The sequence below is a fragment of the Athene cunicularia genome (assembly GCF_003259725.1).
Source record: "Athene cunicularia isolate RWA chromosome 4 unlocalized genomic scaffold, athCun1 chr4_part2, whole genome shotgun sequence".
NCBI classification, from domain to species: Eukaryota; Metazoa; Chordata; class Aves; order Strigiformes; family Strigidae; genus Athene; species Athene cunicularia.
Window position 1 is genome coordinate 5,101,348 of NW_020799099.1, and position 12,685 is coordinate 5,114,032.

Here is a 12,685-nt window from a genome sequence, read left to right on the forward strand (position 1 = left end):
AAACTTGGTACTGATACAGAACTCTTTGCCTGAACTGGCAAGAATTGTGGAACTGATAGGAGAACGAAGATAGGAAAAATGACTTTTTTCTAGTCAGTATGTTGAGGGGGTTTTATGACAACAATTGCAAACAGATTGCGGCTTTTTTTCTCTAATTTGTTGCTTGCTCCACAGTAAGAAAAACATTTGAAGTCTGTAACTAAACTATTGCCATGATGGGGAGACCCAAAGCTTCCTATGTCCTAATCTAACAAATAATACTCCATAGGCATTAACAACTCCCATATGCCTTATGTGATTTTCTTAAATGCTTATGCCGCAGCATATCTTGCTTTTTAATAGTAGTCTTATCTTTTTGTGCATTCTCTGAATCCTTTGGGATTTCTAAATGCTGGTCAGAAACTGGACAGCATGATAAAAGTGGAGTCATTCTTGGGGTTTATGATGTTTTGGTCTCTGTAGTCTCTATAGCATAAATAATGTGTAAAATGTGTAAACAATAGCAAAAATATCCGTGCTCAAATGCAGGTAAAGCTTTGGCTTAAATCTGATCTTCTATGATGAGGTCTGTATGAAAAAAATTCCAGGTCAAACCCCCACCTGTTCATCTGGCTTTCAAGAACTGCCACACAAAAATTCCAGCACATTAGCCTTGATGAGCTGTAATAAACTAAGAATAGCCATACTTAGACCAAAGTGAGACCATCTACTCGAAAATGTTGTCTTTGATAGTGGGTGGAAAATGGTTGCTTAGGAAAAAGAATAAGGACATGGAAAATGCACACTACTTTCCTCAGGCGGCCTCTGGTGGCTTCCACTCAAAAACTTCCTCAGCTGGATGCAGTTCCTCTGTACTTAGTAGCAGTTTTATGCATTTCTCTTCCATTAACTTTTTCATGTGATTTCCTCTGGAGCCCACATAACTGTTAGTATCTATAGCTTGTCGTAGGAAGTCATCCCTAACTACACTGTGACATAAAGAATCACCTTTTCTTAATCTGAATCTGGATCCTACAGATTCATTTGATGTCCCCTTCTTCTTGCATCAGAGAAAACTGTGACCAAGCAATCCGCAGCCACATTTTTCAGGCGCTTTATTTTATAGACCTATTACATATCCATCCCGCTCATCTTTTTTCAAGGAAAGAATAGAATAATTAGTTATTATTTATACAGAAACTGTCTCATACTTTTCATTATTCTTGTTGCCTTTCTCTACATCCTCTGTAGTTCTATATCCTTTTTGAGATGGTGGACTGGAATGCTACACAGTCTTCATACTACAAAGTTGGGGTTTATACAATAACATGATGATATCATCTTTTTTTTTCTCTAGTTGCTAACCCCAACATTGGTAACACCTGATTTGATTTTTCAAATGCTGCTGAGTTGATGTTTTCATGGAACTATCTTTTAAACTCTTAAAATATGTCTGATGATAGTTCAAAGCTCATTGTTTTATATGTGAATTAATGGGTTTTTTCCCCAATGTGTATCACCTTATATTTCTAAGCCATGTTATGGTATGGCTGCTTACTTTTCTTAAAAGCCTTTGGTGAAGGAATTTGTTGAAAGCCTTTTGTAAATCCAAGATCAATCAGATCACCCTTATCCACGTGTTTTTTTGATCCCTTCAAAGGGCTGCCTTATGTCTGTGAGGCAGGACTTCCTTTTATGAAAACCTTTTTAACTCTTCCCAGATAAGTCATATTTATCCAGATGTCCACTGTTCCATATTATAGTTTCCACCTATTTGTTTTGTATAGAGATCAGGCTGACAGGCTTGTTTTCTGAATCTCTCTCAGAAGACTTTTGTTTAAAAATGGCACTCTAATCTCAGGTAACAGTAAGAATTAGCTATTTCAGCCTTGAATTCCTTTAAAGGTCTGTGTGGTCTTGATACCTACTTTTTAATTTTATTTGCCTCATCTACTATCACTTGTCCATATATTTTCTTATTTTAATAATCATTTATGCTTTGGAACAGTTTTAGTCTAAGTGAATTTATCTAAAATGTAATTTAAATCAAGTAGTTCTGTGGCTGAGTTCAGAAGACATTCTACAAATGTGAGAAGAAATAAACCATATAGTCTTAATAATAAATAATAGCTGTCATTTCACCTACAGTTTCCTACAATTGTATCCTAGGTCTGTGGATTCTTTAAAAATGCAAACCTTTCCAACCCATTCCTTAGTAATAAGGAATAGAGAGAAAGGGGATATCATGATTTCTAATTTATGGGCAACATTTTACTGCTGTAAATACCCAGATGGTCTGATTTTCTCCTTTTTATGCATTTCATTTTCTCTTCCTATCTGATTTTTCACATAAAATCAATGTAAGCTAAACGTTCCTTAAAAATGGCTATTTTAACAGCTTTCTACTAGATGCTAACTGTATCATCTGTAAACAATTAAATAAACTACCCAATTTATTGTAGGATGTGATTTTAGCCAATTGGGAAAATCAGCAGGGAAAAAAAAAAAAAAGAAGAAAAAAAAAGACTGTGCTTTTTTGTTTGCTTGTTTATTAATTACATGGAAAAAAACACTTGTGAATGTATAGCTGGCTTAATGGAACAAAAGATAAAATCACAGCTATGCCAGTTAAGAAAACATGACACACAGTCCCTTCCAAATGAAGTGAAAATGGCCTCTTCTACTATATTCCTTCCACTTAGATTTTCTTTTAAAAAGTAACTTCTGCAAGCTGGGTCATATAAGGCAACATAGGGTATGTTGCTGTCCTAATCATTGCCTAATAACACTCCTTGTTTTGTAGCGGTGCAACTCTGTAGTTGCATAGGATAAAAGCAAATTTTGAAGGCAAAGCTAAACATAATTTTCCCCCTAACCTTACAGAAGTAGAAAAACCCATTTCTGCTTAATTCCTACCCTTAATTTTTGTTCTCCTGTCTTGAGAAGCCACAAAAAACAGAGCCACATGGAAAGGATTTAATTTTCAAAAAAGGTATAAATGACAGGCAAAGTGAATGAAATATACCGATGAAAGGTTCAAATGCACAGCTTCAGCTAACATTCGTTAGAGCTGTTTGCTCTTCATTTTTTCCCATCAAATTTCTCTTGTCCTACAAGAGAAATTAATAGAATCCAGATGTTTTGATTGCATGCGGAACTTTGCAGTGCACTGCCAGCTGAAAAGGGTTTGCTGACTGAAAGGACAGACATGGAGTGGTAAAAATACTAAAAACCAGTAATACCAAGTTCTTAGTGAAGAGAAATTAAATTAAAAACACAAGTCATAGATAATTATTAGCTACCTCTAAGGCCAGATGGGAAAGCTCTGCCCACACTCAGAAGAGGCATGAGCAGTGTGTCACCAGTAAAGGTAAAGGCCTCGAATTTTAATCCCTAATGTGGATTATTAGGCTAGGTACTGTGTGATGGGTTGGAATTTTAGAACTAGTCCTGCTTTGTTTTTTTTTTCCCCAACTTCAAGATTGGCAAATGAAGTGTAGTTGAAGAAGCAGAGAAATGTACTGAATCTGACTCTGGTGTGAGAAACCACTTTCTCAGAAACATAAAATAAATCCAATCATGGTTTAGAGCCTGAGATAATTTTTTTCTATAAATGGAAATACAAAGAGTTGCACTGTCATGTTCTGAAAACCTGTAAGTCTGCAATCTGCCACGTGTAAGTGATAATGCAGGACAATGCTCAACCAAGCTTCTCTTGAAGGGAGAAAGTAATTTGCTGTTGGTCTCTCCGGGAAACAGATTACCTCACCTCCATGCCAGCTCAGCTAAGGTTAATGAAGTTTTAGACATTGAGAAAGAGTCAGACTTTTGCCTGTTTATCTTGCCTGCACCTCTTTGTTCCCTGTTGTGGTCTTAGTAGGGTGAGTAATAGTAACTCTATCCACAGGCAAAAGTTTATTAATGCAGGTAGCCCATGCAGAGGAATGAGAACTCTGTTCCTCTGAATGGTAGACTTAGCAACAGTTACAATCATGCCTTTTGTTATTAAGTTGAAGTGTCTCTCTGTGAGTCCTGAGCTGATTGCATATGCAATTAATAACAGTAATTGTTATCTGACAGGTGTGTTTGTTAGGTCACACTCCCAGCATTTATATATGGTTCACTAAGAAGACAATGTAAGTGAGCTGAAATTGTGAAGTTTGCCATGCCCCTACCAGAAGGTGCTCAGCACTTATGTTAGTGGGTGTCATCCTAGGTGCTTGTAGTGGCTTTATCATTATGAGTTTAAGATCTATTGTGGGAAAAAAACCCCAAAACAACAAAAAACAAAACAGGGAAAAGAAGCCACTTTCCTCCAAAACACAGAAACAAAGTTGATATTCTTGAGCATTACTAATTGATAACACAATAAATAGAAATTTATGCAGAGGGGTTTCTCTTGTAACTCTACAATTCACTATGTCAGGAGGTAGATCAGTGTAGATCTACTCTCTGAGCATATGCCGAGGTGGCAACATATCACAGGCCCTCTGTAGCCAAAGAGCCTGTCACCATTGGATACAGTGAGTAAAAATGTATGGATAACTCAAGTAAGGAGCCAAGAGTTTGGAGAAGGGAACTCCGATGTTTCTTTGGTGTTTGTCCTACCTGTTCCTACCACAGCCACCCCCAGATACTCAGGAAATACCTTCCTGAACTACTGGCTGAAGAGAAGTAAACTATTTTTTTTCTTCCTGGACTCTCAAAGTCTTTTGAGAAAGCTTCTGAGATTCCAGGTGTGCGTACATGACCCCACCATGTCCCAGGTGCACACTACAACAGGACCTTCCTTTCTTTCTCCCCCTCCTTTGTAAGGGCCAGGGAATTTGGAAGTACAGGTGGTCTGAAAGCACTTCCCCCTTGAGAAAGGGGCCAGTAGGATATATGAAAAGATAAGGATTTCAGAACGCGTCCAAGAATCAATACACAAAATAGCTACAAAGGCTCCCCAAGATTTTGTTGTGAGGAAAAAGTAAAACACGTTCACTGCAAGATTTGTGAATGTGGAAAAAACACTGGAATAACTACCCGTTTCTTGTTAATCTTGAAGTAAGGGTTTGGGCTAGAATTCATGTTTCCTGGTGTCATTCCACTGTGTTTTACAAGCAAGAATGAATCTTCTCTTGGCACTTGAGGAGACTCTTAGGTGTCAATCTCCATTTCATTCTGATCCCCAGGAGATGGGATGACTTACATTTTTGGCTTCAGTAATTGGGAAAATTATTATAAAAGATTCTAAAGTAAAAATAAAACTATTTATGTGGTATTTTCTGTCTGGTTTTGGCAGGGAAATGTTGCATCCCATTCTTCTTAATACAGCCTACAGGAATCAAAATACCTTCTATGCAAAAGTTTTTCAGTGGAATATGCATATAAGTAGGTGCTCTATGTTCCTCACCTCTGCCATAATGCTTCACCCTGCTCTTTGAATTGTCATTTAGAAGTGGCAGCTAAGTAACACAATACCTTTTATCTATCTGTTCATCTTAGACAGTCAACTTTTATGATCTCCCCTCTTCCTACTGAAGGAACCCAGTGCAAACATTTCAGGCCTACTTATTGGGCTAAACAAATATATCAACAAATATACTCTCTTCCAACATACTACAGTGAAATGAACCAAGAGTAACCATATCATATTCAATCAGAAAATACATTTTAGTCATAGCTGAGATAGGAATTAGGCTGAAGTAGTCTACTAAATTTTGAAATGATGGTTTAATGTGGAACTGAATGTTGGAGAGATCTTGAATATTTAACATCAGTCTGATGAATACTCACCTGCATCAAATCTCATCTTTTAAATTTTATTTCCTGTTTGCTAGCATAAAAGTTATTAACTCCATTTGACTTGTTGCTTTTAAAGAGCTCAGTGACTGATTCCATGCATGGCCATGGTCCAGCATAAAAATCAAAAATTTTTGCCTTGCAGTTTAAAGCACGTAGTGTTTGTCACTTGGAAGGCTCATAAGATCAAATTTTTCAGTACTGAAAACAAGAACAGGAGGAGCATAGGAACAACCGAGTTATAATACAGTATGGGTCTCAGGAAGCTTGGGTTCCATTTTTAAACTTGCAAATTCACATTTAATTTTTAGTCTGGGCCTGTAAAATAGCCAGTACAGAGTGTAACCTTGAGAAATCTGCTAGAACTTCTGAAAATCTCCATTTGTAGTTTGATAGTCTGAATTCTCCTGTAGTACCCTGTTCTCTTTCCCCTGTACTACAAAATAAGCTGTAAGATTTGTAAAGTGGTTTCTAACACTCACTTTACAAATACAGTGACGTATTTTGTTCAGTGTCTGCCCCAGCAAGTCTGATGTCAGTGGTTCGAACTACAGCATCTAGCAAAAGGACACTGCACTTGAAGTTGCTATGGCATCAAGTTATGTCTGCGTAAGGCTAACAGCATTGCTCGCTCTGTGCATCTGGATAGTTCTGTTCAGATTCTTACCAGAGAAAGAGTAACAACAAAGATGATACAACAAGGACCCTCCTGCATGAAATCTTACCACCCCCCCACCCCACCCCCCCCCGTGCAAGTAACTGCAATAGATTAGAAAGCAATTCGGGTATCTTGATTCCCGGCTATAGGAACAAGTATTCCAACTCTCTCCTTTAATAACTATTTCCTTTCCAAATGGAGCAGATTATATTAGAATAGTCTGCCCTCCAAAAAGACCTTGATGTTTAACCACTGCTGATGTTACATCCTTCCCTGTTGTGCTGCATCTTCTTGCCAGGAACCAGTTTCCAGACATCTCAGCTCCTTCTGTCTTTGGTACAGGCTTCTGCTTTTGGTGATAATCTACTGTTTATCTGGTGTTGGCATGGATCTGCCAAATTTCCAGACAACTGCCAATGTCTGCAAATCCTGGACAAGTGGTTCTTCTGCCTCCACAGAGCAAATGGAGTTATGTGTGCTGTGACACCAAGTGTGATGTAGAATTTTGTTCCTGTTCTTTGTTATTTTCATGACAGCTGCATCTCCTATCCCTTTTTTTGCATCTATTATATACAAATAATATTATGGATTTTTGAAAACATTAATTCTGATTTTCTTTGATTTACCTCTGATGTTTATTTTTGTTGATGATGGGGAAGTCATCAATTACTTTATACTAAAGGTATCCAAATAACCAGTATTTTGAAAAATGCTCTTGTAATCACTACCGATATTTTTACAAGTGACAGAAATGCTTTACTGGTATGTAGTACCTCTTTCCATGCTCAGGTAGAAGATTTTTTACTTCCAGATTAATGGTGGTGTAAAGCAGAAACACAGTGAGTGTGAATAAACATAAAAGTATTTGCATCTTAGTAATTTCAGAGTGATTTTGAAGAGCTGTTTTCCTTCTGCAACAGATTCATTATATATTTGTCAGTACTAGTGAATAGAAACCAACTTACCCTGCTTGTCATATCAACTGATCAGAGAAAGGAAATAATATCATATGAGCTGCAGTAGTCAATCAATTATATGGAACAAATATGACTTAGTAATGGTAGGAGTATATTAACAGTGTACTGAATGTTCACTAGCACTGGCTGAAATACAGCTGCGTTATTACCTGGACAAACAGAAAAACTGCACTGTAAATTCATCCCATGTCTTCCAATGAGAAGACTGAGTAGGTCAGTCAAGTAGCTAGTTTGCTATGAAGAGTTAACACAAACAGTTCCTTTTTTTTTAATGATAGTAACCTCATTTCAGTACTCTTCTAAAGCAAGACTCCAGTAACACATCAGAAATTTTATACATGAGCAGGAAATGTAAAAAAGAAAGCCAATGAAAGTAAAGCTACTTCAGATGCTTTTGAATGTAAAAATATATCTAAGTTTGAGAAATTCCATACACTCAGCAAGCAAACACGGAAAGGATCATATAACTTCCTGCTGTCCTTTCTCAGACTGATAGCTTAATGTTTATTCACAGTGCTTTATATATCATACATTATTCATCAGATTATAAGAAGTTCTCATCTTTGTTTTTTATGTTACAGTTTATTATGTAGCAGTTATGGCAGGGTAATCAAGTCTTGTTTTTTTTCTTTAAGAACTGGTGGTTCAATCTTCCATTCTCATGCATCTTAGAGAGTACTAAATTAATTAAAAAGATAATTGAAATTCCCCAACTGAAACATCACAGCAGTTTTCTCAGAACACCGTATCTATCTCCTGTAAATGTTCCAGATCGAGTTGCCAGAAAGTTCATTTCATTAGAAAACCAAAATAGCAACAATCAGTGAGAGTAAGCGGAGGAGCCTCACAGTTTGCAGAAACTGAAAAATCCAGAGGCTTGAACTAGCCAGAAAGTCTTTTTTAAAGAAAGCAGCCAGTTTTCTAAAGCACATTTGCTTTTGTAATGCATGACATGTGTAGAATTTACCACATGTGGACCATGCAGAGTTTTATAATAATTTCTGTTTTACTGAGTTTCAGGGAAAGAAAGTGGTTTTAGCTAATAGGGACCAACCTTGGCTTTGAGGCAAGTCACCTTTTCACAAGATCCAAAGTCTCTCATAGGCAAATAATAACATTCAATACTCTTTCACTTGCATATAATTTTTCTTCCCTAAATATAATATTTTGCTTTGCAAATATGCCAGTAAACTTTACCAACACTCTTCAAGGTAGGCATGCCCTCTGTAGCAGTTGATTTTTGTCCTCTACTTCCAGGAGTTAGGGATCATTAAGACGAAACGATCTATCATTGTGGACTTACCAGTTGCCAGTGATGTTTGGCAGAGCTGGGGCAGGGAAGGGGTGATACCCTCTCCTCTGCAGGGTAGAACAGCCATTTCTAGGGTGGAACAATGCAGCTGTTCAAAAGCTACCAGCAACTACCAACAACTGTACAGGTGCAACAAAATCACCAGTTCACAGCAGGGAATAGAGTAATATTTGATCTAAATGAATTTGCAGATGAATTCAGACAGACGGAATATAAGTTTATGAACTGTTACACTCCTTCTCGTCTAAAAATATTTGGGAATCTAATGAGCACAAAGTGTCAGGACCAGTTTGTGTAAGGTATGCTGAAAGCAGCCTGAGAGGTCGAACAGCCTTTACCATCACTGTGGAGTGGGAGGTCCATACTTAGCAGGAGGGAAAAGGGAGATTCATTTGCATGATCTGTGTGCTCAGCAATCCCTAATTGCATCCCAGTTGCCCCTCTGGCTGGCCAGGCTCCATGTTGGTTCTGGGTACTCTGACTCACCACCTGCTCAATTAGTGTCTGATCTGGCAAAAACACCCAAAATGGTGAGGAATTAATTCTTGGTTTATTGTGGCCCCATGCCTGGGCTGAAACAGGACTAGGTGATAGTGGGTAGTCACTATAGGAAGTATCTATTAACACAGTTACTTAAGAGAAACTATATATAGCAAAGAATGTATGCCCAGGATTTTAACATTATTTTCCCTGAGTAACAGCAGCTACATGAGTCTAATATCCTGAAAACCCTTTGTTCTCTACATTTTCATGTTATATAGGGCGGTGTTTAAGGGGTGTATTCCAATAACATTTTCTAATTGCCATTGAGATTGTTTAATCAAAAGATCAGTATTCACTTCTCTTGTGTCCTTATTTATGTTTCTATTGTGCTTAGGTTTTTTATATTAGAAATGTAACGGAGTCACTGATTAATTTCTTCTTACAGTAGTGGTCAGTTTCTTGAAATACTACATCTTTCCTTTTTCTACATGTGGCATTTTTTATCCTGACCTCATGGTCACTCTGCACAGTTATTTTTCAGAAAAACATAATCCCCTCAAAATTTGCTTCTTTTTTACCAAAGTCTTTGCTTTCATTTTAAACAAATACAACCTTTGTAAATATTAATTTCCATTTTGCTTGTAAAGTGCTTTACACTAAGCCATGAACTGTTTTCCATAGATCTTAACTATACAGTAGACAAAACATTAAAGAAGATATTAGTGATTATATGTAAGCAAGACAAAAAGAAAGTCATCTGTTTATGTAAACAGCTTTTAAGACCCTTCTGATGTTGTTCAGAAACAAACCTGTTGCTTTGTCTGCAGAACATACAAATTAAATTAAAAGCAGAAAAAGTTTCAACAAAAAAAACCTTTTCAAATGTAGAATCTTTGGGGGTTTATGAACTATTCCTTGTGATGAAATAGACTTTTCTTTAAAGGACATACCTAATGTTTTCCACATCCTACTCTAGAGAATGGTTTAGAATGTACTGTGATTTTTTTAAAAATCATATAGCACTGAACTGAAGATACTTGTCACAGCTAAGTGTTAACACAATCAATGTGAACTGCTAAAAAGCTGTACTGTAACTATCATCGTGAGAAATACATGCCCGTAGCTCAAATGCATCAGTGTCGTTCTGATTCTCCCTGGCAGCTTGTGGTAAGGTTGTATTTTAAGGACATCCTCTAAATGAAAAGGTTAAGTTAGGATTTAGGTTTCCCGGGACCACACATCGTCTTAATGCAATGTGCTACAAGATAGAGACATGGAGTCTTGCACAGTTTGTCCCTGAGGGGCTTTTATAGAGCTCCAGTAGTAACTTCAGGGAACAGATCAATCCCAAGTGATTAAAATATTTTTTTAAAAAATAATATTGGTCTCTGAAAGACTTGAGTTAGCCTTCGACAGAGCCTGTATTGGTTTTGTATCCAATAATCTCCCAAACTGATGGATGACTATGTGGGGTTTTTTTGTTTCAGAATAGAAAAAATTCCAATCAGAACTTTAAAAGTGAGATTTTAGAGACAGGGGATTTGCTATTTTTTAATAGATATGAAAAAGCATGTAGATTTAGACAAATTCTTCTATTTATTTTAATCTACAAGATCTTAATTTCTGATGATGATAGAGGAGAAACCAGTCCGATTCTCCAATTTTCTGATACAGTTTAATTAAAATGAAGTGACAATCCTTCATAGCAATCCTGCATTCTCATTTTTATGAAATTACTTTCCAGACCAGGAATGCACTTAAATCTTTAATGATGTTTCCACATTTCTGAAACTGAAAACCTTAAATTACTTTTAATGTTATAGGTGGAAACTGTAGATATATGCTACTTGCAGCTTGAAAACATCTGGACAGTGACACACTGGTTGCCTTTTGTCTCAAGTGTTTCAGGCTAAACGACAATGGAAGCAAAGCTGCATCCTCAAAAACAGGCATCTTGATCCATTCCCAGAGCGGGCCTGAAACAGGGGAAGAACTGAAAATGCCAGAGCTTCTCCTCGCTATCTTTTGCTGATCTCATCTTTCAGTTTCACTAGAGCTGATTTCAGGCAGGAGAAATCTGATAGTAAGTATTCAGTGGCCCAAGTAAGTGCACAGTTCTTCAGTGCTGAATTATCCACAGCTGCTTACTGTTAATAGCCATGAGCTAGACACAACACGACTGGTGGGACAGTGACCCGCCTATCTCCACAACAAAATAGGGAATGTCCAAACTTAAAGCTGTTATTGTTCTCAGCAGCATGGTATTTTAAAAGAATTTTGCATAACTGACAGTAATTGTATGTGTCCATAAAACCAGCAAAAGACGTAGGGACAACGGGTGAAACTACAGCACTGCAGTGATGAAAGGCGTTGTTTTGCATCCTGCTTATGAAAGAGTGACCGATACTCTGCAGTCAAAACCACATGCAATTTAACTGATGCTTGTCACCTCGTGGACTAAATTTTCTGTTCTGATTAGACGGTTGTGACAGATTTGAAGGGTTTTAGATTTTCACTGACATACCCAACAGTATTGGTTCCGATAACATGTAGAAAGCCAGCTTCTGTTATTTGGTGGTGAATCCAGCTCTGGATAGCAAGAATGAAGACAAGTCAAGGCTTGTTCTTGCCCCCTTTGCATTGCTTGGTGAGGCTTCTTGCAAGTCTTTCATGTAAAGGATGCCCCTTCATTTTGACATCTGTTTCAAAGGCACTGGGATTTTTATTTTTTTTTTCAGATTTATTTTGTATAATGATGAATGCTTTTGACAATCTTGCCCGAGGTAGCCATTACTGAGATTTAGCACCATGTAAAATCGTTCACTACTTTATTAAGGTCAGAGAACAAATATACTCGAAGGATATGAAAGCCTATGAAGCCTGAATTCCAGATGCCGAGGAGTTACGGAGCGGTCTTTGAGTGACGACTTTTTTCTGGTTGCTAATCCTCTACCAACACATCTTTTCTCATGTTACTCCCATGTTTCTACTTTGTTAATTAGAAAAACATTGACACTACCCTGTAACCACAGCAGTATTTTTAAATGTACTTGAACAGTAACTAAAACCAGCGTATGCAAACAGGTGAAGTACCTGTATCGTATTTCACTCTAGATAGTCAAGTGGCATCATTTTACACATATACATAGCCGCGGATAAAACTGTGGTTTTAAAGCACACGTCGAGAAAAAGTATCCTATGTGTTTAAGACATTTCTATGCTTACAGAGGAATTTGACCCCTAATATAGAAGTAAAAAATGGACTGACGATCGGAGTTACAAGCTGCACGTCCTGTGCGTTTCGGCTTCTCGTCGATGTAATCCAGCCGCGCAGCCGCTGCTGCCAGCCTTTTCCCGAGCCCTTTCCCGTGCCGTACACCCCTTCCCGGACCGCTCGGCGCTCCCGGCCGCCGCGGCGGGCACGCAGCGACACCGTGGCCCTTCCCGCTCGCCTCAGGTTGCCGCGGCGGCGGATTTCCTGCGGGGCCG

The 12,685-nt window shown here is 37.8% G+C and overlaps 1 protein-coding gene across 3 annotated transcripts in view; it reads left to right on the forward strand.

Moving 5' to 3' along the window:
• SEC24D (SEC24 homolog D, COPII coat complex component) overlaps positions 1-12,685 on the forward strand; it is a 121,318-nt gene that overhangs the window by 46,564 nt on the left and 62,069 nt on the right. For all 3 annotated transcript variants that reach the window (XR_003398333.1, XM_026848034.1, XM_026848035.1), the window contains exon 2: positions 11,020-11,279. The gene's annotated coding sequence lies outside the window, so the exon portion shown is untranslated. The remainder of the gene's footprint in view (positions 1-11,019; positions 11,280-12,685) is intronic.